The sequence below is a fragment of the Hyperolius riggenbachi genome, chromosome 5 (assembly GCF_040937935.1).
Source record: "Hyperolius riggenbachi isolate aHypRig1 chromosome 5, aHypRig1.pri, whole genome shotgun sequence".
Taxonomy (NCBI): Eukaryota; Metazoa; Chordata; class Amphibia; order Anura; family Hyperoliidae; genus Hyperolius; species Hyperolius riggenbachi.
In genome coordinates this window covers 67,807,455-67,833,576 of record NC_090650.1, presented here as the reverse complement: position 1 = coordinate 67,833,576, position 26,122 = coordinate 67,807,455, and the positions used below count along the sequence as shown (strand labels likewise).

At 42.3% G+C, this 26,122-nt stretch overlaps 1 long non-coding RNA gene across 1 annotated transcript; it reads left to right on the top strand.

Moving 5' to 3' along the window:
* LOC137518244 (uncharacterized) lies at positions 1-25,867 on the top strand. The gene is made up of 4 exons (XR_011020769.1): positions 1-85; positions 7,759-7,866; positions 10,652-10,788; positions 25,413-25,867. It is a non-coding gene; the product is annotated as an uncharacterized lncRNA (long non-coding RNA).
* The last annotated feature ends 255 nt before the right edge of the window (positions 25,868-26,122 follow it).

Genomic DNA, 26,122 nt, shown 5'->3' with positions numbered 1-26,122 from the left:
AATAAATAAATCCCTGAGAATCCCCCCCATGAAGAGATGGACTAGTCCAAAACCTGTCGCTTCGGTCAGATTTCTACTACCTACTGTAAGTGAAAGCGACAGGAGGAAAGTAATTTATGGCTCATTTTACTCTGGGGAAAAAAACATACAATGGCAGCATTTTCCTGGAGCTGAATCAGCATTCTTGGCTGGCAGCCAGCTGTGAACAACTGGCTGTCAACAAAGGGGAATCTAACATGGTAAAACATCCTTTCCCACTTGACCCCCTATCTGCTGAATGTAGACTAGGTTACAGTTGTTGTTGTTGTTGTTGTTGACCAAATATATGCAAATTCTTCTGAGTTGATGCAAATGTATGCAGTTTGAAAATGGACCAGTCAATTTAAACTCAGGTTTACGTTGAATGGTCCTTGGGAGAGAAAACCGGTACATTGCTCGCAAAAATAAGCAAAGCTTATACTTTCTCACCTGTAATTACTTATATATGTGATCCTAGTGGTACTCAAGTTACGGGCTGTGAAGCTATAAATAAAACATTCTATGCCTACTATTCAACTCTATATACTAGCCACACTGCTGCAACCCAGACTGACTCAGAGATCTACCTATCTGAACTCTCATTACCTAGACTCGCAACCCGAACAAGAAATTGATTGGTCATTTTTTAAGCTACATATATTTGCATAAAAATTTGCATAATTTGGGAAGTGACATAGTTACATGGTTATTTGGGTTGAAAAAATACATGCTTCCACCGAGTTAAACCAGAGAACAAAGTACAACACCAGCCTGCTCCCTCACATATCCCTGTTGGTCCAGAGGAAGGCAAAAAATCCTTACAAGGCATGGTCCAATTAGCCCCAAAAGGGAAAAATTACTTCCTGACTCGGCAATCAGATAAAATCTCTGGATCAACACCACTGGGCATTACCTAGTAATTATAGCCATGGATGTCTTTCATCGTAAGGAAAGTATCTAAGCCACCTTTAAATGCAGATATAGGGCCTGATTCACAAAGCGGTGCAAAATGTTTGCACGCGAGTGAAAACCCCTTTATCACGCCTAAACTCAGTTTAGGCATGATAAGAAGAAACTCGCGCGAATTTTCCGCGCGCAAAGTTTTGCGCGCGCAGCACCCGGCGCTTCGCGTGAAGCTCCCATTAAGCCCTATGGGACTTTGCGCGCGCACGCGCGGTAGCTTAGCGCGAGTTAGAGCACAAAGCGGTGATAACTTTGCTAGTGCAAAGCTTATCACGCCTAAAGTCTTTTAGGCGTGATAACTGAGTTATCACCGCTTTGTGAATCAAGCCCATAGAATTTGCCATAACTACTTCCTGTGGCAATGCATTCCACATCTTAATCACTCGTACTGTAAAGAACCCTTTCCTAAATAAATGGCTGAAATGTTTTTCCTCCATGCGCAGATCATGTCCTCTAGTTCTTTGAAGGCCTAGGGACAAAAAGCTCATCCAACAAGCTTTTATATTGCCTTCTGATGTATTTATTTTGCAAAACAAGTGTGTGCATCAAACACCAAATGAACCCTTATATGCCTGGCTTAGCAGATAAGGCCTAATTGGCTTAATTATGAGACACTGCTCAAGCAAATCTGCATTCGCGTTCGCATGCCATGATATGCACGGTTTTGCCAACTAACTCACTGCAAATATTTTGCCCTGCGGGGGATTAGTTCGCGCAGCATTTAGCACTCATCTAGGATCGCCATGTGGATCCCAGGAAAGGGGGGCCAACAGAGCACTCCAAGCACACTCACTGCTCAGAGACTCTGTAGCCGCCCAACATAGAAAGAAAGACTGGGTCTCCACCTGGAATTAGTGCAATTGTAGCAAAGTGATTTTATTCCATAGCAAAAAAAGCACACAACGTTTCGGCTCAAGGCCTTTGTCAAGTGTGTGAGCCGAAACGTTGTGTGCTTTTTTTGCTATGGAATAAAATCACTTTGCTACAATTGCACTAATTCCAGGTGGAGACCCAGTCTTTCTTTCTATGTTGGTCTAATGGATTTGCACCTTGATGGATCCAGGTGCTGACTGGTTGACTCCCTGGTACTGAAATCATTGACACGGTTGAGCTTTGGGACTTTCCTTTTTCCTTGTGGACTCTGTAGCCGCCCCCCTGGGGGGGAGGCTAAGAAGCGCGGGCGGCCCCCACAAGCGCTGCCTGCCACTGCCAGAGAGAGCTGCCCACACCCACCTCCCAAAGGATAGGACCTACCTTATTTCTTATTGCGTCCAAGTGCATTATTATGCCAGACCAAATGTGCGCGACTTGGGAGCACTTCAAAAGTGGGGGGGGGGAGTGAAACAGTTCACCCCAAGCCCAGTAAAGCTCAAGGGTGACTCTACAGCTCCACACCCCAATGGGGAAACAGGTTGCAGACAGCCCATATAACGAGGGTCATCCACCACCTGCTTCCAGAAGAAAGAAAAGCTATTTTGCAAAAGGGGTGTGTGCATCAAACACCAAGTGAACCCTTTATATACCTGGCTTCGCAGATAAGGCCTAATTATCTTATTCACAAGACATGGCTCAAGCAAATCTGCATTCGCTTTCGCATGCCAGGATATGCAGGGTTTTTGCCAACTAACTCACCACAATTTTTTTTCTCTACATGGGCTGTCTGCAGCCTGTTTCCCCATTGGAGTGTGGAGCTGTAGAGTCACCCTTGAGCTTTACCAGGCTTGGGGTGACCCATGTTTCACTCCCCCCCCCCCCCCCCCCTTTCGTAGTGCTTCCAAGTCGCGCACATTTGGTCTGGCATAATAATGCACATGGACGCAATACGAAATAAGGTTGGTTCTATCCTTTGGGTGGTAGGTGTGGGCGGCTCTCTCTTGCAGTGGCAGCGCTTGGGGGGGCCGCCCATGCTTCTTAGCCTTCCCCCCCCCCCAGGGGGGCGGCTACAGAGTCTCTGAGAGTGCTAAATGCTGCGCGAACTAATCCCTCAGAGCAAAACTTTTGAGGTGAGTTAGTTGGCAAAAGCCTGTCTATCCTAGCATGCGAAAGCGAATGCAGATTTGCTTGAGCCATGTCTCATGAATAAGCTAATTAGGCCTTATCTGCAAGCCAGGTATATAAGGGTTCACTTGGTGTTTGATGCACACACCATTTTTGCAAAAAAAAAAACCTCTGATGTATTTATACATGTTAATTAGATCCCCTATAAGGCATCTTTTCTCTAGACTAAATAAACTAATTTTATCTAACCTTCCATATCTCGTATCAGTTTTGTTGCCTGTCTCTGCACCTGCTCTAAAACTGCAATATCTTTCCTGTAATGTGGTGCCCAAAACTGAATTCCATATTCCAGATGTGGCCTTACTAGAGAGTTAAACCGGGGCAATATTATATTAGCATCTCGAGTTTTTCTTTCCCTTTTAATGCATCCCAAAATTTTATTCGCTTTAGCTGCAGCAGCTTGGCATTGAATACGATTATTTAACTTGTTGTTAAATGCATTTCCCCTTAACTGTTTGCCGACCGCATCATGCAGATCGGCGTAAATTCCTGGGGCTTCAGTTTGCAGGAGATCACGCGCAGGCTGCATTTCCTACTCCGCCTTCAGTCTCCCAGCGGCGATTGCCGCTCGGAGACTGTTAGACGGCGAAACCGCTGTCTGTAAACATAGTACAGCGCAGCGATCTACGGCTGTCCCCTGGGTGGCAAGACAGTGATCCACTGTCATAGGCTGAAGCCGATCGCTATGATTGGCTAGCTGGGGGAACGGAGGGAGGGGGGAGTAACAAAAAAAACAAACTAAAAAATAGTAACCTTTATAAAAAAAAAAATATTTGTAAAATAATTAAACATCGGGGGCGATCAGACCCCACCAACAGGGACGTGGGGGAGGATCACTTGTGTGCTGAGTTGTGCGGCCCTGCAGCTTGGCCTTAAAGCCAATTTAACAAAACATTACCTGGTCTTTAGGGGGTTTTAAAGTGAACCTCCAGACTAAAATACTCAGCAGCACTGAAAAGGCTTGGTGTTCCTTGAACAGTTTCACACCATCAGAACTTTTGTTTTTCTTAGCCAAGCCTCATTTTTAGCTGCACAGGAGAAAACTGCCCGGGCATTTTTCCACTGATTCTGTTCAAAGCATGATAGGATTTCTGATGATGATGTTCTCATTCTGCTGTTTTGGCGCAAATTTTTTTCTCTCTAATTTTGAATTTGATATTTGAAGCCTAGCGCGTACAGCTGGGAGGGGTGATCTGGACACAGAACAGTTGGAACTTTGTCTCATGCTCCCTGTCACCTCCTTTCAACCAAAAAAAAATGCTGCCCCCATGAAAAAGATGGCTGCCCCCATGAAATCACAAACATTTGTCTGTTCTTTTAAAACAGGGTTGGTAAGAGATTATATTACCTATCTATTTTAATTAAAGCGGAATATAACCCTGCATTTCAACTTTGCTCTAAAACATTATTTACAGTATATTATATGCAACCAGCATTTTTTTTTCTTTTACTAGACCAGCATTGGAAGGGTTACACAGAGTTTTAAAGTTCCAGGAGATTTCTGCAGTGTTGAATGTGACTCACTCTCTCTGACTGAGCTGGAGGACAGCCAAAGTGTGTAACATTCAACACTTAGATACATTTTGTTTACATAAATGTATCTATCTGAGCTTCGGATGCGTCTGCAGTTCTTTCCAGGAACTTTAAAACTCTGTGTAACCCTTCCAATGCTGGTCTAGTAAAAAAAAAAATGCTGGTTGCATATAATATACTGTAAATAATGTTTTAGAGCAAAGTTGAAATGCAGGGTTATATTCCGCTTTAACATAACTAATATAACTTAATGACAGTATGTTTGTTTAGGCTGAAGTTCCCCTTTAACACTGCGGTCCTTAAGTGGTTAATTTACATATTGCGCTATTTGGGCTCCTGTTGTCTCTTCTTTTTCAAGGTGCCAAGACATCCTACATTTTTCTGTTCCATATACACATGCATCTGCACCACAGACAAATGTTTTGAGGTTGAGACACCCCCAATCCTCAACTTTGTATCTAGCATAATTAAAGTGGCTATTATATATAAATGTTTATAATCTTAGATCTATAGCCACAATGCAGAATAGAATCAGAATTAAATGTATTCTTTACAAATAACCATAACATACCAAATACAGATTGCAGTGATATCATAGCTGCCTCTAGGTGGCGGACTGTGCCACTAAGTGATTTATACTGTGTGTTTGAATTTAAACAAATACAAATATTAAGCTCTGTTCTGGCTATATGTGCACGCCAGCACGGTGGCGTAGTGGTTAGCGCTCTTGCCTTGCAGCGCTGAGTCCCAGGTTCGAATCCCAGCCAGGGTACTATCTGCAAGGAGTTTGTATGTTCTCCCCGTGTCTGCGTGCGTTTTCTCCGGGCACTCCGGTTTCCTCCCACATCCCAAAACATACAGATAAGTTAATTGGCTTCCCACTAAAAAATTGCCCTTCGACTACAATACATACACTACATGATGCATGCATACATACATATATGACTATAGTAGGGTTTAGATTGTGAGCTCCTTTGAGGGACAGTTAGTGACAAAACAATGTACTCTGTACATCGCTGCGTAAGATGTCGGTGCTATATAAATACTTAATAATAATATGTGGAGTAGCCTCCTAGACCATAGCAAGGCTATGACCTCCATGCACCTTAGTGGTAGAAGGACAACTCTTCCCTGGTCAGAGACACGCCTCCTATTCTCATTAACTAGAAAAAACAAGTCCGATACCTGGAGATGGAAGGCTCTGGATCCTGGGAAGGGTATTCGCTCCGTGCACCCAGTCCACCACTGTCATGTGACAAAGCGGGAACCCAGCACTGCAAGGTGAGAGTGCTAATCGCTATGCCACCTTGCTGCCCATGCGCTGTGCAATTGTCTACTATGTGTCTGTTTTTGTTTTTCTTAGCATTTTAGTAAGGGGGCTTTTAAGGGGGCTCACCATGAGCTTGCTGGTTAGTCTGTGTTACAAGCCCTACTCCATAGAGCCAAATTAATACATGCCATGCACTGATGAGGATCAAACAATCCGAAACAGTCTGTATGCATGTTGGATTATTATGGCTCTGTACAAATTAACAAGCTGATACATCATTGCATTCCAGCGGTTCTGGAGGTGTGTTTAGCTTCTAAGGGTACAATGGTTAATTTGCATATATATATTCAGCAGTGATGCACTGGGGGACATCTCAAGCTCACTCCAACCTGAATTATCGCAAATTCTTACTGTTTTAAGAAAACAAACTTTTTTGTTTTTCTTAGTATTTTAGTAAGAGGTTTTTTTTAGGACCATTGTAGTCCCTTGCACACTCCAATGAGTTCTGGGTCACCATGAGCTTACTGGTTAGTCTGTACCTCTCGGTGTTACAAGCCCTACTCCATAGAGCCAAATTAACCATGTCATGCACTGATGAGGATCAAACAATCCGAAACAGTCTGTATGCATGTTGGGTTATTATGGCTCTGTACAAATTAACAAGCTGACACATCATTGCATTCCAGCGGTTCTGGAGGTGTGTTTAGCTTCTAAGAGTACAATGGTTAATTTGCATATATTTAGCAGTTATGCACTGGGAGACATCTCAAGCTCACTCCAACCTGAATTATCGCAAATTCTTTCTGTTTTAAGAAAGCAAACTTTTGTTGTTTTTTATTGCTATACTAAGGTTAACTTTTTTATATTTTTTATATAATTTTTTTATATGTGTTATGTCTGCAAAGTGTGGCTCTACTGAGTATTTAAAAGACAATTGAAGTGAGATAAATATGGAGGCTGCCATATTTATTTGCTCTTTAACAATACCAGTTGCTGGCTGGCAGCCCTGCTGATCAATTGGCTGCAGTAGTGTCTGAATAACATCAGGTCGAGCATGCAGCTAATCTTGTCAGATTTGTCAATAATGTCAGAAACATCTCATCTGCATATGCTTGTTCCGGGTCTGAAGCTAAAAGTATTAAAGGCAGAGGATCAGTAGGATAGCCAGGCAACTGGTATTGCTTAAAAAATAAACAAATATGGCAGCATCTATATCTCTCTCCCTTCAGTTGTCCTTTAACGGTATACATATTGTATCACTGGTCCCATTTTTTTCCCCAGCGGCATGAAGCCCTTCATTGGACAAAATTGCCACAATGAAATACGTGACCTCTAATTTGGGCTTTGGCAACTACATCTTTAGCCAGATCTACCAAGGTGGCTGAGCATGGTTTCAAGATTTACTCATCATTCTGAAGTGATGCATTATGGGAAAAAAACAATATATATTACCAGTTGCAGTATGGTCACAGGATAGGCCGGGGCTCTCTTGTGTGCTCAGACCAAAGAGATTAAAATTCCAGCAGTAGAAAAAGATGAAAGTCGGCACTGCAAATCAACTGAATTTATTCATAGAAGTAGTGAATCAACGTGAAATTTAGTGGTAAGAGCCCAGTACAGCAAGTGGTAAGAGCCCAGTACAGCAACACAAAGTAGGTGCACATACTGGTCTTGATGGGCAGTCAGTGGGTGCAGGGAACGGGTGCCTGGCAGCCGTTTCGTATGGATAGCACTTCTATGAAGGCTCCATTGCGCACAAAACCGCCGTCAGGCACCCGCTCCCTGCACCCACCGTCCCTCTGACTGTCCATCAGAACTGGGGTGTGTTTGTGTGTGTTTTTGCAAATACAATCAATACTTGCAAATTCGCTTTCAGAAAGGCAACATTTTTTAACTTCTCAGCTTTTTCTGTACAGGAAATGTTTTGTCCCTTTATGGTCCTCTACAAAGCCCCAGCGTTTCTAGTTGATTATGGTCTGATTGCATGTTCGCTCAATGAAGATATGCATTGTGGGAGCATTCAGGTAACCTATTGCTTTTATAATCCTAAATACTTCTAAATGATTTTTGCTGTTAGGAAGACAAAATTGTACTTGGCATTACATTTTCAGTATAGGAGCTTTGTGGTTTGTCTCGGCCTTTACAAAACTCTAGTGATTCTGGTTCTCCAAATCGTAACTGGGTATTCTGTAAGACCTCTTCTTTACAATTCCAACCACAGAACCATATCAAGCCATAGTAAGCACTGATGAAGACCAAACATGCCAGCAGTTTCAGGTATTTAAAGCAGCAGGGTCAGCCATACTACCCTAAAAAAAAAAAAATATATACAGTATATACAGTAAGTAGATGCACTTGATCTACTTACGTAACAGATGTATTGTACTGTCCACATTTTGATTTCAGTGAACTTTATATAGTAAATACACAAAATTATGTTGGCATTTTCCATTTTGACTGAAGCTAATACTGATGTACCGTAAATTCCTACCTTACTTTTTTCCCCCCTCCCCTCTTAGAATCTGCTCTAGCTAGCTTGCTTTGTAAACATGTGATCACAACCAGATAATTTATTGCAGCAGACACATTTCTGAATAAATTAGAGTGCTTGCAGTGCCGAGTGAGGCTCCAGGCTGAATAATGAACACAGAGCAGTGGGTAAATACAATTTGATTTTGTGGCTGACAACTCCTCTTCAATGAGGTGATTTGCATTTTCATGCATTATTCTTTAGTGATACATTATAGCAGGGACTTTTTGCGCATGTGCAGCACGGTGGCATAGTGGTTAGCGATCTCGCCTTGCAACGCTGGGTCCCCGGTTTAAAATCCCAGCCAGATCAACATCTGCAAGGGGTTTGTATGTTCTCCCCGTGTCTGTGTGGGTTTCCTCCGGGCACTCCGGTTTCCTCCCACATCCCAAAAACATGCAGATAAGTTAATTGGCTTCCCCCTAAATTGGCCCTAGACTGATGCATGCACTTTACAATACATAGAGTGGTGTGAAAAACTATTTGCCCCCTTCTTGATTTCTTATTCTTTTGCATGTTTGTCACACTTAAATGTTTCTGCTCATCACAAACCGTTAACTATTAGTCAAAGATAACCTAATTGAACACAAAATGCAGTTTTAAATGATGGTTTTTATTATTTAGTGAGAAAAAAAACTCCAAATCTACATGGCCCTGTGTGAAAAATTGATTGCCCCCGCCCCCCCCCCCCCCCCGCCTTGTTAAAAAATAACTTAAAGGTGGTTTATTACACCCGAGTTCAATTTCTGTAGTCACCCCCAGGCCTGATTACTGCCACACCTGTTTCAATCAAGAAATCACTTAAATAGGAGCTATCTGACACAGAGAAGTAGACCAAAAGCACCTCAAAAGCTAGACATCATGCCAAGATCCAAAGAAATTCAGGAACAAATGAGAACAAAAGTACTGTAATTGAAATCTATCAGTCTGGTAAAGGTTATAAAGCCATTTCTAAAGCTTTGGGACTCCAGCGAACCACAGTGAGAGCCATTATCCACAAATGGCAAACATATGGAACAGTGATGAACCTTCCCAGGAGTGGCCGGCCGACCAAAATTACCCCAAGAGCGCAGAGAAAACTCATCCGAGAGGCCACAAAAGACCCCAGGACAACATCTAAAGAACTGCAGGCCTCACTTGCCTCAATTAAGGTCAATGTTCATGACTCCACCATAAGAAAGAGACTGGGCAAAAATGGCCTGCATGGAAGATATCCAAGGCGCAAACCACTTTTAAGCAAAAAGAACATTAAGGCTCGTCTCAATTTTGCTAAAAAAAAATCTCAATGATTGCCAAGACTTTTGGGAAAATACCTTGTGGACCGATGAGACAAAAGTTGAACTTTTTGGAAGGTGCGTGTCCCGTTACATCTGGCGTAGAAGTAACACAGCATTTCAGCAGAAGAACATCATACCAACAGTAAAATATGGTTGTGGTAGTGTGATGGTCTGGGGTTGTTTTGCTGCTTCAGGACCTGGAAGGCATGCTGTGATAGATGGAACCATGAATTCTACTGTCTGCCAAAAAATCCTGATGGAGAATGTCCGGTCATCTGTTCGTCAACTCAAGCTGAAACGATCTTGGGTGCTGCAGCAGGACAATGACCCAAAACACACCAGCAAATTCACCTCTGAATGGCTGAAGAAAGACAAAATGAAGACTTTGGAGAGGCCTAGTCAAAGTCCTGACCTGAATCCTATTGAGATGTTGTGGCATGACCTTAAAAAGGCGGTTCATGCTAGAAAACCCTCAAATAAAGCTGAATTACAAGAATTATGCAAAGATGAGTGGGCCAAAATTCCTCCAGAATGCTGTAAAAGACTCGTTGCAAGTTATCGCAAATGCTTGATTGCAGTTATTGCTGCTAAGGGTGGCCCAACCAGTTATTAGGTTCAGGGGGCAATTTCTTTTTCACACAGGGCCATGTAGGTTTTGAGGTTTTTTTCTCACTAAATAATAGAAAACATAATTTAAAACTGCATTTTGTGTTCAATTATGTTATCTTTGACTAATAGTTAACGGTTTTTGATGAGCAGAAACATTTAAGCGTGACAAACATGCAAAAGAATAAGAAATCAGGAAGGGGCAAATAGTTTTTCACACCACTGTACATAGACATATGACTATGGTAGGGACTAGATTGTGAGCCCCTCTGTGGGATAGTTAGTGACAAGACAATAAACTCTGTACAGCGCTGCATAATATGTCGGCGCTATATAAATACTTGAATAAATAAATAAATGTGAAGCTCAATATTTGTTCTTTCTGTCTTTATGAAGGTAAAATTGTACTTGTTCCTACGGATGCAGGAAGTGGGAGGAACCAGCTTCCCGAGAGACACAAGTAGAAGGTGGTAGAGAAATCGTTGGAGGAAGCTGGGCCTGGGGCACATTCCTCCTGGCAGCTCACAGGGAAGGTGAGACACCATAAAGCAGCAAATTCAATGTCTATTTGATAAGCCCAGTTCCAAGAGGAAGAGGAAGATCTTCGGGGGTTAACTCAGCCGCCTGCATTCCCATGCGGTCTACAGTGCATCTCATCAGCTTTCACTTTCGGCATTAAAACATAAAAAACTTCCAGCTCTGGATGCAGAAGTGTAACCCAATGGTAAATATGATGGATCGCATAGGAATGCAGGTGAGGTAACCCCCTACAGATCTCCCTCTCACCACCCACACACTGCAGGTCTGTGCATTCTCATTCATCTGTTTCTAACCTCCTATGAGTGTGATAGATGGTGTATTTTTGCACTGGCAATACCACGTCGTGTCGGAGAATGGTTGTGCTTACTGCTTAGATGTGACTCCATGGGGATGGGGGGGGGGCTGCCTTTCCATCACTTATGTCGAGCACTGGCCAACACCTGCCCAATGCACAGAAGCAACGGATGAATTCACTGCCTTCAGCCTCCCATATAAAAGAGGCCTTAGTAAGATAATATATGTTATAAGCCTCTCATTTTAGGGCTGGTTCAGATGGATTTTTGGCAGCACCGAATTTAACCAATGCAAAACGCCTTTCTGCAAGCCAGCAAAGAATCGTTTGGCCTTAGTTTGGTCTTCACATTGTATTTTGAGTCCCGGGGGAGGGGAGGTATGACAGTGCCAAATGTAGTCCTGGATGATACATGCAGCATCTGAGAACAGACAGTGAGGTCGAGCGTGGTGTTTGTGAACCATGCCTTACTCGGGGCCCACATGGCAGCCCTGGCAGTAGCAGACATGGTCATCCACACGTATGGACAATACCTACGTATCTACGTCATTTGAAAGAGTAGCTACTGGTGTTAAGGTGGCCACACACCATACAATTAATAGATCCAATTTTTCACCAATTTAATAATTTCGATTGGTTGTACCGAAAAATCGAGAGCTTTTCTTTGTTTCCAATCGATAAATCCGATAAAATTTCCTGTTTTTTTTGTTTTTTTTTCGATTTTTGGAGATTGGACATGTTGGAAATTTCAGAACAACTTTATCAAGAATTGTATGGTGTGTGTGTGATGGATTGTCAATTACTTGATGTACAGTTCCAATCAATTTTTTGAGCTTTCAATTATTTTATTCATGATTGTGGAAAAATGTAACATAGGTGTATTGTACATTGGACAGATTTTTGAATTGTTACAATCAGTCAGAAAAATTGATTGCTATTCTTGAACAGATATTTAAAAAATTGTATGGTGTGGCCATCCTAAAGCGGATCCGAGATGAAAAACTAACTATAACAAGTAACTTGTCTATATATCTTATCTAAAGTTTAGATGGTTTACACAGCAAATCTAGCTGCAAACAGCTTTAATAGAATATGATTGGTTATTCCTGTGATACAATGACAGTAGCCATGTTGTTTGTAAACATTACACAGAGGCAGGCTTATCTGTATCTTGAGCAAAGAAAACTAATCCCCCCTCCCTCCTCCCCTCTGCCTCTGAAGTCTCTGGCTAGTAATACCTCCCCCTCCTCCTGCCCAGACTGAGCTCCCATGAGCCCTTGCTACTGTCTGAAAGTGCCTTGGCTCTCTGAAAACCTGTGGGCGTGGCTTTTTTAGTTTATAGGGAATCCGAGTATTAAGACAAAAACCAAAAAAGTATTTGGCTTGAGGAATGCCCTATAAACTATATGAAAGGAACACAATTATGCAATGAGTAAAAGTTCATCTCGGATCCACTTTAAGGCTTGGTTCACACATAAAAAGGTGTCCTGTCAAGTTTTTGACAGTTAGTATCAGTTTTGTATGTGTTTCTATGGCTGTGTTTACACATAAAAGATGTACATTACCGGTCCAGTCAGATAAAACTGACAGCTATCTGATGCAAAACTGACAGGATAGGCCTCGACCGGAAATGTGCAGATTTATGCAGGGCTGTGGTCCATAAAATCATCATCCAACTCCGACTCCTGTTTATGGAACCACTGACTCTAACTCCAGGTACCCAAAATGGCTCTGACTCCGACTCCTTAGTATAATACTTACCACGGCTGTGGCTTTTGTACAAAACTCATCAGACTTCCGACTCCTCAGTTTATGAAACCACCGACTACAACTCCAGGTACCCAAAATGGCTCCGACTCCTTAGTATAATACTTACCAGGGTTGTTGATTTTGTACAAAAATCACTGACTCCCGACTCCTCAGTTTATGAAAAACTCTGACTCCAGGTACCCATAATAACTCCAACTCCACAGCCCTGTATTTATGTGTGAACCAGGCCTAATTGGTAACTTTGCAGTAGTGAGTTAGAGATGACAGGTGGCTTTCATTCTTTCTTCCTGATGCATTTCCGCTCTCCAGTGCAATCTCCTCGCCTGCCACCTGCTCTATATTCTCCAGCTGCTCTTCTTTCACTCATTTTGTCAGAGAACAACTTCAGAATCAATTTAAACTCCAGCCGTAAAGCAAGCAATATAAATCAATACATTTAAATCTTAGCGTGCAGATCAGCCGCTCCCAGAAAATCCATCACACTGCCCCTGGTTCTGGCTTATAGGGATATATAAGAGATGCGGCACTCAGCATTGATAAATCACTGGCTTTTGTCAGAGCTCTGAGAACACAGATAAACAGTGCTTTATACAGATGTGTGCTCACTATAAAACACGGGTATATAAATAACCTTCAAACTGACTCTAAGATCTGCAATTCAGATGTTTAAGGTAAATAAACGTTGAACGCCCCAAATCAATTCATCATTCCAGCCTACGGTTTCCCATCTACATGCAGCACCTGAGCTATTGGAAGCAAGACTGCTCTCAGGTCCAGGGCCCACTACAGATGGTAGGGCCGGGGCCCACTACAGATCGCAGGCCTAGGCCCAAGACCCACTACAGATGGCAGGCCTAGGATCGGGGCCCCTTACAGATCGCAGGCCTAGGATCGGGGCCCACTACAGATCGCAGGCCTAGGCTCGGGGCCCCTTACAGATTGCAGGCCTAGGCCCGGGGCCCACTACAGCTCGCTAAGCGTAAGCTGGTGGTTTCTCGGTAATACAAGTGCTGCGAAATTGATTTGAACTCGCTATCTATAGCGATTGAAAAAACGATTTTGTGACAATATTCTACTTTGAATTGCTAGCAAAATGGTACAGGCCAGGGGCATAACTACAGGGCAGCGGTCCCTTCAGCCACAGGGGGGCCCAGAGTTGTAAGGGGCCCCCAACTACTACTTCACTTCCTCCGGATAAAGGGATCCATCCTACAGATCAGGTGTTTTTGTGGCTACACTTATGTGTGTGAAAATTACGGTGTCCACACTTGTTTTATGACCCTTGTGAGATGGGCCGCCAGGCTGTGGGGGTTACAAGAGATTAGCAAGGGAAAGGGTGTGAACACTGGTGACCCATGATTTGTAGTTATGCCCCTGGTGCAGTCACTGCGAGTGCAATTTTCCCAAATCAGAAGCACTCCAGTGGGCTTACTTCTATCCACTTTCACTGGTAGATCCATTTTTGGCATTGCCGGCAATCTTAAAGAGCTCTAGTCTAGAGGGTCCTAGGCCTCAGTCCTGGGTAGGGATGGTAATTGGGATGCAAATATTTCCAAAATTTTGCATACAAATTTATAAAGGTTGAAAATGTACCAGTTATATCTAGGGATGGTCAATGAAATCAAAATCGTTCTGTATGGAAATAAATGCAGTTTTTAAAGAGAACCCGGGGCAGCATATTATAATCCTAATAGGAACCAGAGGCATGTTGTGTGCACAATGACATGCCTCGGGGTCATTGTACGCCTAGCATCAATCTGCTTGTCACTAGCTGGCTTTATTTATGTGAGGCTGTCAGTCAGCCTCGTAGCATGGCTGCCTCGATTCTAGGCTCCACCCCCCCACCTCTGTTAGCTTACACCAATAGGAAGCCAAGCCTCGACCCAGGAACTACTTTAGGAATGCCAGGAAGTACTTCCTGTATCGCGGCTTGGCTTCCTATTGGTGGAAGCTAACAGAAGCGGGGAGTGGCAAGGGGAGCCTGAAATTGAGGTAGCAATGCCACGAGGCTGACTGACAGCCTCACATAAAGCCAGCTAGCGACAAGCAGTTTGTCGGTAGCCTGGCGACCTTTTAAGGGGGTGCTGCAAAGGGGGGGGGGGGCGGGGGGGGTTGGCAGCAGCGGTACAATGACCCAGAGGCATGTCATTGTGCACACGACATGCCTCTGGGTCCTATTAGGATTATAACATGCCACCTTTAAGGCCATGTTCCCGGTGTTACGGACACTTTATATCACAGTTTACCGCATTGCAATGCATAACCTATGTGACGGTCACACTGTGGCAGTTGTGGTATGCATGCAGCGTGTTACCGGTAAACACGCACGTTAACAGGAATGAAGCGTACTTTAATTGACTGTATGCTTTACTCTGCGTGACTCAGCATGAGCAAAACATGTAGCGCCGCTGTCCCATTCCATTGCGTTGCTGCTGTTGCAAGGCACGCAATGCAACAGCTACTGACAATGTGGCCTAAAAGGTCTAATCTGGTCCCTGCAAGGTTAAATTTGGCTGGTATATTTTCAAGATGCATACATCTCTTGTTAATAAAGACCAAGTCAGGTTTGTTTATCAATGAGATAGTAGGTCTCATATTGTCTCCCACCTGCCCGTGATAAACTCTCTTATAGAACTCATACATGGTACAATAAAAACGTTTATTTAACTAAAATGATCTAATTGAATGGAAGTATAAAATCTTTTTTTTTCGATCAAGAAAAACGAATGATTATTATCCCATTTTTCTATTAAAATCCGATCGGACATGTTGGAAAAAAATGTATATTTGATCGAACGGAATAATCAAACAAATTATCTAATCGAATTATCACTATTCGACTCCATTACATAGGCCCAGTACGCACCAAAAGCGCTAGCAGATCGTCAAACCGCTAGTGGTTTTGGGAGCAGAGAACCGATATTTGCCATACTTGGTTGAATAAAAGTAACTAAGTCAAAATTTGCCAGGGGTATGAATTATGGGCATATAGATAAATACACACACACTCTCACTCTCTCTCTCTCTCTCTCAACGTGCCCCTAACGCAACGCATTGTGCACTATAACTTAGACGATATAGTGCATTCTTTAGCCCTGCATTTGGTGCGCCGTTTTCGTCGCACAGTCATGGAGCGAAAACAGCGCATACGTTACATATATTAAAAAAAATACATTACTGAGCATGTGCAACACAACTAACACAGCAGATTAATTGCTAAACGCACAGCATGCAGCACTTTCTAATAACGCCTCACGTTACACACAACGCAACGTGTGCACTGTGAATGTCGCACAGACTTAGTATTGCTGTGCGTTAGTCTGCGTTATAAAAATTTTTAACGTTGCACTGTTAAAGAAGCCTTACCTGAGCAATACCTAGGATGCACATTTTTACACCTACAGCAGATTGAAAATGGGTCTTAATCCCCTTAGGTTAGAATATGCAATTCCCATTGAAAAAAAAAATGCCACATTTGCATGATTTTTTTCTTTTCTTCGTGGTGTGATTTTTTTTTTTTTTTGTGTGTGTGTGCACTTGAGTTTTACATAATGGTATAACAATAGCAAAAAATGACCAGAATAGAACAGAGGCGCCAAAAGTATAAAAAACAATACTTAAAAAGTTAAAAAATGCTTAGGAGGCAGTGGTGGACTTACCTCCTGCAAGCAGACACAAGAGACTATTATTCAATAATAAAGTATTTATTTGGTATACTCTAGGGGGTTCGCAACACGTTTCACAGGGTTTGTACCCACTTCCTCAGGCAATAAATAATAGGAGCATACACTATGGACAAAGGCACAGATTGATGTGTGTCAAAACCAACTGTGTATATATCTATAGGTGTATCATATAATGGATTGTTATAATTCACATATAGTGTTTCAGAGAAAATTATCCACTAAAATGACCAGTGGGGGTAGAATAGACGATGAGCATGGTATATAAAGTAAATTAATGGACTGGGGGGGGGGGGGGGTGGGAGGAAACAGTGGCAAAAAGGTTGAAAAGAAATGGGCTTAAGAGGACTGTGTGTAAGCAGGTAGATTGGTAGGAAAACGGCAGCTGTGGGGGGGATTGTGAAGAGCAGACATTGGAAGTAAAAAAGGTGCGAGCTATAAATGCAAAAGATTAGATTGACGATTGCCACTTACCACCAATTGGTTAGGGACACACCTGGCGCCTTGTTGCCAAAGTGTTCCCTTTTTGCTATTAAAATACTCGTTTGCCTCCACCCCCCGGCCTATCAGGGAGCAGGGCGGGCTGGCATCATGTCACGTGGTAAGGATGCGACCTTAGTGTCGCATCACTATTACATGTCATTTGTGACCTTTTGGTCGCACAGGTTTAGCACAAATGAATGCATGCAGCAGTGTACTATAAAACATGTATTATTGTAACATATTTGTGGGAACGCTAGAATGGTTAGAATTGCTATGGTAATATGCATGTGTTTGGAAAGATTATGTGATTCAGGACATGGACAAAACATGCTTTGAGGGAATAAGCCCTCAAATTAGAACTTAGGATGTACTATAGCAGATCCACCAGCCTAAAGTATTAATTCCATACTATTTTATTTATTTGTTTTTATTTTGCTAATAATAAGCTTTGAAAAGTCGTTAAAAACAGCATTTTAGCTTTTTTATTACCATATACCATGTAGTAAGTTTGAGGCCTGGAACCCACTACAAAATGCTATCGCTAATCGCTAGCATTTTGTATGAGCGTTTTGTAAGCAATTTCATGAGCGGTTTTGAGTGATTTTAAAAAGTGTAAGGTTTTTGCCAGCAATTGTGTAGAGATTAGCGTTCTTAATTCTGATTGGTCCTTTTAATTAATTTCAATTTTTTTTACAGTGTGCAGTAACTTCAAAACGCTAGCAAAATCGCTCTGTGTAGGTTTTGATGAGCGATTAGGCCAGCGTTTATATACTTTACAGAAACGCTAAATATGCTGCATGTCCTGCATTTTGCGATTTGGTAATCGCAATCGCTCTAGTGGAATTCGGCCCATCTATTAACATTAGCTGAGCGTTTAGGGAAATTGCTAGCGGTTTGAATCACTCCCTAAACCCTCACAAAATCCCTCTAGTGGGTTCCAGCCCTAAATGGACCTCCAGATTGTGGTTTATTTCTCTCTACTGCTGTGTTATCTATAAGAAGCCATTTATTATATTTGAGGCTGGGAGCATACTAGGCAGTGTGGAAAACCATGAGTTTTCTGCATTAAGAGTTTCTGCTTTTTTAGTTCCGTTTTTGTATGCGTTTGTGTTTTCAGTGCGTTTACGTTTTTTCAATATTTTCACTTCTTTTAATAGAGTAAAAAACACTATCTTATATAATTATTTAATTAAAAAAACACATGTAAAAATGCAGTCCTCTGCATCTCCATTGAAACACATTATATTCGTTTTACATGCGTTCTTGAGAAATATGCAGCAAGTTGTGCATTTTGAATAACGCATATTGTAAAACGCATGCAGTTTTTTTTTCATGCAGCCCATAGACTCCAATGGCTTCAATTCTGGTAGCTATGTGAGGTAAAACATTTTTTGCAGGTAAAATACCTCATTTTTTTTTTTAAGCAACTCAAAAGTTTTTTCTGCATTTCCAAACATGCGGTTAAACATGCGGTAAATGCATACAGTGCGGTATTTCAGCGGTAAGCATGCAATAAATAATAGAAGCCTTTGTCTTACGTAAGTTAGGATAGTCTGTGGAAGATGGTTTGTTTTTTTTTTCCTTGAGGTAAGTGTATTTGATTATGTAGCACCCCTATGAAAAAAATCCAGTAACTATTTGGACTTCTATTTCTACCATTTTTCTCAGTCTGAATAGGAAGGAACTCCCCTAAAACACCAATAGGAACTCTACTAAAAACTGCAAAATGCACAGAAATTGACTTTACTGTCAGGTAAACTGACTTTACAGGTAGCTCTTCAACTGATGGGTAAATTATGTGCTAACATGCCCCCTAATTTCCGTGTGAATAGTGATTTTCTGTAAAATTAATGCAAATTACCGCATGAGGCAATTCATGACTAAAATTTACCGCATGAGGTAAAACATAACTAAAACCTACCGAAATTGCTAAATGTCATTGCCTCATGAGGAAAAGTACTATACATGAGGTAATTTATTTGAAAACCCTACCAGAATTGAGCCCAATATAAGCAGAAATCCTAGTGTTGTCCTCACCAACGTATTCTCACCGCCGCCCGTTAGTACACAGATCAGAGAATGGGAACACACGTTCCCATTCTCTGATCTAAGTGCCTTGTGAAAGTAAAACATACACACATTACTTCCTGTGTACTGTTCACAGTACACAGGAGGAATAAAGAGAAGATGGCGGCATCTAGTGGGCAAATAGTAAAATTACACCTACATACATTATGTTAAATAAAAATACATAAAATACCCCATTAATTAACCCCTTACCTCCCCTCCCATAGTTAAAAAAAAAAAAAACTATACCAGTGTTTTATTTTGCTAAGTGACATTTAAAAATAATGCATAAATAGTTTACTTAGGGACTCAACTTTTTTTTAATATGTATGTTATGAGGATATATTACTGTTATTTTTTGCAAATAAGAGCTTGTAAGGCTCTGTCACTCCAGACACGTGGCTAACAGCACTGAATGCCCGCTCCGTAATACATTATGGCCACCCACATGCAGGGAAAGCAGGACGCACAAGTGGCTGCAAGTGGAGGAGCTCCTGTCCCACTGTGCACTAATCATCTCCAGAAACATGGCTGGCAAATGCAGTGGCCAGGCAGCTATCAATCCTCTACTCCTTGGGTAAGCATTGTTTACACTGACCTCCATTGAGCATCTCATTCATGGTACTTTGTTTTTCTGCAGCAGGGGTGTACAGTATATAATGTATGCCTCTGTTATTCATTACTGACTCTGTTGCACTGGTGTCTCTTTCTACAGCCTTGTCACTTACCAGTTGAATCATGCTCCATTTCTAACCTTGGATGGTAGATTTGTTTGGTCACACTTTGTAGGATTTTTGTTTGACACTCTAGTTGATAGTTATTTAGTGGTGGTTTCATCTATATTTAGGTATATATTACACCTTTTTGCTTATTTTCCACTGGTACTTACTCTCCTATTTTCACTTTGGTACACTGGGGGGCTACCTCATACTGGGGAGGGGGATTATATGCGAGCCAACCACTTTTTTCTGTTTTTTTGAGGGAAAAGTGGGTACTTCGGCTTATTTGCGAGTATATACGGTAGATCATTTTGTTGTGATAAAGTTATTAGTGAATGGAAGGGAGAAGCGCTGAAATGCGAAAATTGGTGTTGTACATAAGGGCAAAACCTTAGTGGTGAACTGGTTAAAAAAAAATATAGATACTTCAGTAGTGGAAAGTGTCTATGTAGTCCAGAGGTTTCGCGTAACTCTTTTTACACTGCTCCGTTCCAGTGGTGGGTCCATCAGTTCCTCCAGAGTGCAAGCGTGGTGATGGATGAGTGTAGCCATACTATGCATATGTGAGTGTGGGCTGCACAGGCTGGTAGACCAAGACATTAAGGCTCAAAGGAAAAAAGTGCATGTGTCTTAGTTCTACTTTAAAAACACTTCAATGTTTTTAAATGATCTATTCAACACAATTTGGTCTAAAATTTTCAGCTCTACAATTTGAATAAATGGTTGCATCTGATCAAACTGAATGCAATCAACAGATCATACTTAGCTTTCCAGTTTGACTTTGCAAGGCTACAAACCTTTTGTTAGATACATTGAATGATTGCAACAGGGACATGCAGGGCTGGCGTTGGAACCTTGAGGTTTTTTTTATTGATCTTAACAAACTCTGCAAGCACCAAGACTTATATTATTATCATAGATCTTTACATTATAATGGGCCCAGGGACAGAAAGTGAGGGAAATCTTTTCACTCTCTCCAAAGCCAGAAATAAAACCCATAAGAGGTTCTAGCCCATTTAGTCAATCTCCACCAATAAATTAAACACATTTACTGAAGACTGCTTTAACAGAAGAATTCAGTACCATGCAAGATGGAGAAAAGGATGTAAGTCCCTTCCCAATGAGTCCTTTTCTGGTCTCCATCACTCTACTTCTCTTCCTCCAGATCATCTTACCAACAGTGAAGTCTGCAGTGAGTATCTCCATCACTTGATGTCAGTCTGACCCTGTGCTTTCACTCAGGTTGATTGGATAGCGGCCCTAGTCAATCAAAACAACCCGATTAAGCTGAGCATCTGAGAAAGTGGAACATGTGCAATCCTTCTGTGAACGCAATCTAACTCTTATGGTATGATCTGCGCTTATGTGAACTATCGATTTTACTGCAATCCTTCTGTGAACGCAATCTAACTCTTATGGTATGATCTGCGCTTATGTGAACTATCGATTTTACTGCAATCCTTCTGTGAACGCAATCTAACTCTTATGGTATGATCTGCGCTTATTTGAACTATCGATTTTACTGCAATCCTTCTGTGAACGCAATCTAACTCTTATGGTATGATCTGCGCTTATTTGAACTATCGATTTTACTGCAATCTGTGAATATTCTGAAGTTCTGTAATACTTTGCATTTTACTATAGCTAAGTGACTGGCTTTGTTTATTCCATGAATTAGTCTGCTCTCCTCTGGCTCCATGCTAATTTGGCCCCAACACCTATAGACAATCAAGCAGCTTCCTGCTTAATTACCTGAGTTACTGTGATCTGCTACAGGCTGAGCTCTCATTCCCTCACCTGCATCAGTCAGGCTACAATCAGGCCTGCTAAGCATAGGCTTATCAGGCTTACTATATAAATGCAACTCTCAGTCGATTAGACCTTGCTCGATTTATGCACCGGTATTTCAAAGTACACCGGTTTCTAAGTACAAAGAGAACGACCGAATTACACCAGAATTAAACCAGAAGAGACCAGAAGGAACAGACACAAGACTTTAGCAATCTGATTCACGGTTAGTGCAATAATGTGGTCTCTGCTCTTCATGATTAGCCTGCTTTCCCCTGCTATTCTCAAATCTGTACACTCACTGCATCCTCCTGCTGTCAGCAACACGCTCTACATTTCTCCCTCTCTTTTATCATCTCCACAGGTTGCTTCCCACGAAACTTTCTTATTTATACAACCGCGCTATACATTTCATACTCCAACTACCCATAAATCTAAATCCCACCCTATCCTCCGCTCTCTCTGCCTCCTATTACTCCTTGCTGCAGGTGACATTTCACCAAACCCCGGACCCTCTCTGCCGGCTCACTCCTCACTCTTGCACACTAATCGCACTGCAAACAGCCAACCACATGCACACTGAAACTGCCACAACCTTATTAATATTCCTCTTCTCCCCCCTCCTCCCCCACCTATCTCTGCTGCTCTCTGGAATGCCCGCTCAGTCTGCAACAAACTTCCTTTCATCCATGACCTTTTAAATTCCAACGCCTTCACCTTCTTTGGGGTCACAGAAACATGGCTGACGCCTTCTGACACGGTCTCACCTGCCGCCCTCTCTTATGGGGGATTCCACTTTAGTCACACGCCTAGAAGTGGGAATAAACATGGCGGTGGTGTGGGCATTCTTTTCTCTGATAGATGCTCCTTCAAGCCACTCACCCCCATTCCTTCTCTTTCTCTACCTTCCTTTGAAGTCCATGCAGTCCGTCTATACTCTCCCTCTAACCTCCAGATCGCAATAATCTACCGCCCTCCTGGCCCTCCTTCCTTCTTCCTAGATCACTTCTCTGCATGGCTCCTCCAGTTCCTGTCCTCCGATATCCCTACCATCATTATGGGCGACTTTAACATTCATGTTGACACCAACAATTCTGCCGCCACTAAACTTCTGTCACTTACTTCCTCCTACGGCCTGTCTCAGTGGTCCACTGCTCCAACTCACTCTAATGGTCATACACTTGACCTCATATTCACTCGTCTCTGTTCTATCACTGATTTCACTAATTCTCCTCTCCCGCTCTCTGATCATAACCTACTAAACTTCTCTCTCTCTCCTCCTCTCTTCCTACCACCCTGCCTCAAGCACGCTCATATACACGCAGGAACTACCGCAACATAGACATGCAATCTGTCTCTGATGCCTTGGCACCTCTCCTCACACAACCATTCACTGACCCTGACTCAGCAGCTGCACACTATCATTGCTCAATCACGCAAGTCATGGATGAAATCGCACTCCTCACCAATGTCCGCCCGCACCGTGTCAGTCGCCAACCCTGGCTGACCAAAGCTACTAAACAGCTAAAGGGGTGCTCTAGGGTAGCTGAACGCCGTTGGAGAAAAACTAATACTAATGAGGATTTAATTACTTACAAAAAAGAGTTGAACAAGTTTAAAACCGCTCTCTCTTCTGCAAAACGATCATACTTCTCCTCCCTCATATCCTCCCACTTGCACAATCCAAAGCGCCTGTTCAGTACTTTCAACTCCCTTCTCCGTCCACCCCCTCCTCCTCCTTCATGCTTATCAGCTGAAGAATTTGCAACATACACTACGGATTTTTGCAATTTTATCTGTAAAGTGTTTTCCACGCAGACATCAAACTCCATCTCCACTCCTCTTGTTGACTGCTCTCTTTCCAGTTTCTCTCCACTCTCTGAACATTCGCTCTCTTCCCTTATCTCCAAATCCCATCTAACCACCTGTTCTTTGGATCCTATCCCATCACATCTCATTCCACAGCTATCCACATCCCTCATCCCTGCCCTAACATCGCTGTTTAACCTATCCCTCTCCTCCGGAATTTTTCCATTCTCACTCAAGAGGGCTGTTGTAACACCACTACTTAAAAAACCATCTCTAGACCCCACCGAACTTGCTAACTACCGCCCAGTGTCACTTCTTCCATTTGCATCTAAATTACTTGAACGCCACATCCATGCTGAACTAAGTCAGTATTTATCTGCAAATTCCTTGCTCGATCAGTTCCAATCTGGCTTCCGGCCAAACCACTCCACAGAAACAGCACTCACCAAAGTAGCTAATGATCTCCTCACAGCTAAATCCAAAGGCTATTATTCCATACTCATCCTTCTAGATCTGTCATCAGCATTCGACACTGTTGACCACACTCTACTCCTACAGATCCTTTCATCTATAGGAATAAAGGACCTCTCTCTCTCCTGGATATCTTCCTACCTGTCTGGAAGGTCTTTCACTGTTTCTTATTCAGATCAGGCCTCCTCTTCACATCCTCTGTCTGTAGGGGTACCTCAAGGCTCTGTCCTCGGTCCCCTCCTCTTCTCCATCTACATGCACGGTCTTGGTAACTTAATCAGCTCATTCGGTTTCCAATACCACCTATATGCAGACGATACACAACTGTACCTCTCGGCCCCAGACCTTAACTCCCTCCTCACACGGGTTCCCGACTGCCTGTCCGCTATCTCCTCTTTCATGTCCTCTCGCTTCTTAAAACTCAATATGAATAAAACTGAACTAATAGTCTTTCCACCATCCCTGTCCACCCCTTTGCCTGATATTACAATAAATGTTAACAACACGTCTATAACATCAGTTCCCAAAGCACGGTGCCTGGGGGTAATATTTGATTCTTCTCTCTCATTTACTCCTCACATTAACTCCCTAACCAGCTCCTGCCATTTCCAACTGAAAAACATAGCACGTATCCGACCTTTTCTCTCCCATGACACAACCAAAATGTTAGTACATGCTCTTATTATATCTCGATTGGACTATTGCAATATATTGCTTGGTGGACTTCCAACTAACCGACTAACACCGCTCAATTCTGTACTGAACTCTGCTGCTCGACTCATTCATCTCTCCTCTCGCTCTTCCTCTGCTGACCCTCTCTGTCAAGCTCTTCACTGGCTACCAATTAATGAGAGGATTCAGTTCAAACTCTTAACCATAACCTACAAAGCTCTCCACAATCTCTCTCCCCTGTACATCTCCTCACTAGTCTCCAGGTACCAACCCAACCGCAATCTCAGATCTGCACACGAGCTTCTTCTATCCTCTTCTACAATTACCTCCTCACATTCACGTGTACAAGACTTCTCACGTGCCTCACCCCTCCTCTGGAATGCCCTTCCACAACACATCCGCCACTCTCCCACCTTTGAAATCTTTAAACGCTCCCTCAAAACCCACCTTTTCCGACAAGCATATTCTCTAGCTTAGGCCATGCACCCACTAAATAACCTAATAACGCACTGCCTGTACATATACTGTATACTTCCCCCACCTCTTGTTTCCACCCCATTCCTTTAGATTGTAAGCTCGCAAGGGCAGGGCTCTCACCCTTTTGTGTCATGGAATGTTATTAATTCAATTGCTTGCACACTGTTAGAAATTTATACATTTTAGTCATCCTGTTAAATCAAATTGTAATCAGCAGTGCTGTATCTTGTATCAGTGTTCATATTTTCATGTATATCATTGTCTGTATCATTATGTATCCCTTGTTTGTTTTCTTACATTGTACAGCGCCACGGAATATGTTGGCGCTTTTTAAATAAATAAATAAATAATAATAATAATAATCTCTTTGATTTTGAAACACTGAGACCTTCACCGCCAAGACAGAAAGGACAAAGGAACCAGAGAAGAAACTAACGTGAGCTATTCTGAGGAAATCAGTATGACCTTTCTTCTGCACCGTGGCTGATGATGATACTGTATGAATCAATAACGGGATTAAAGAAGGCTAGGAGACAACATTTTCAGAGCAACAAAAATAAAAGCTTTTATTTGTTCATTTGAATATAAAACAGGCGTTATCACAGATGTACAAAGCGTACTGGTGGTTTAACATACAAGAAGGTTGCCGTCTTTTGCACATAAAAATTTCATTTATTTTTTTTTTTTCCTCGGTTTCAGCTGTGGTCAGCTGAGTTTATGACAATTCTCGAAACCAGTCAACACTCCATGAAGTAACGCTTCTGCTAACATTCAACTGTTAAACAGGGAGGGTCTTTCCCTGGGGTAAAGTGTCTAGCAGAATTATATATATAATAATAAAACAAGCACCATGAGGAATCTGTTGGATCGTATGTGTTGTGTGTATGGGCTTAGCTATACTCTCCTCTCTGTCTACCCACATCTGACTCAAAAAGAAAGAAAACAAAATTAAAAAGAAAAGCACAAACGCCACAAGACGGAAGTAACAAGATTCCATGAAGGTTTTATCTACAGTACACGTCCTAAAACAGAACAATCTTCCTTTATTGCTGTTTCTTAACCTTGCAAGCACCAGAGAGGGCAGTTGTGTGTCATA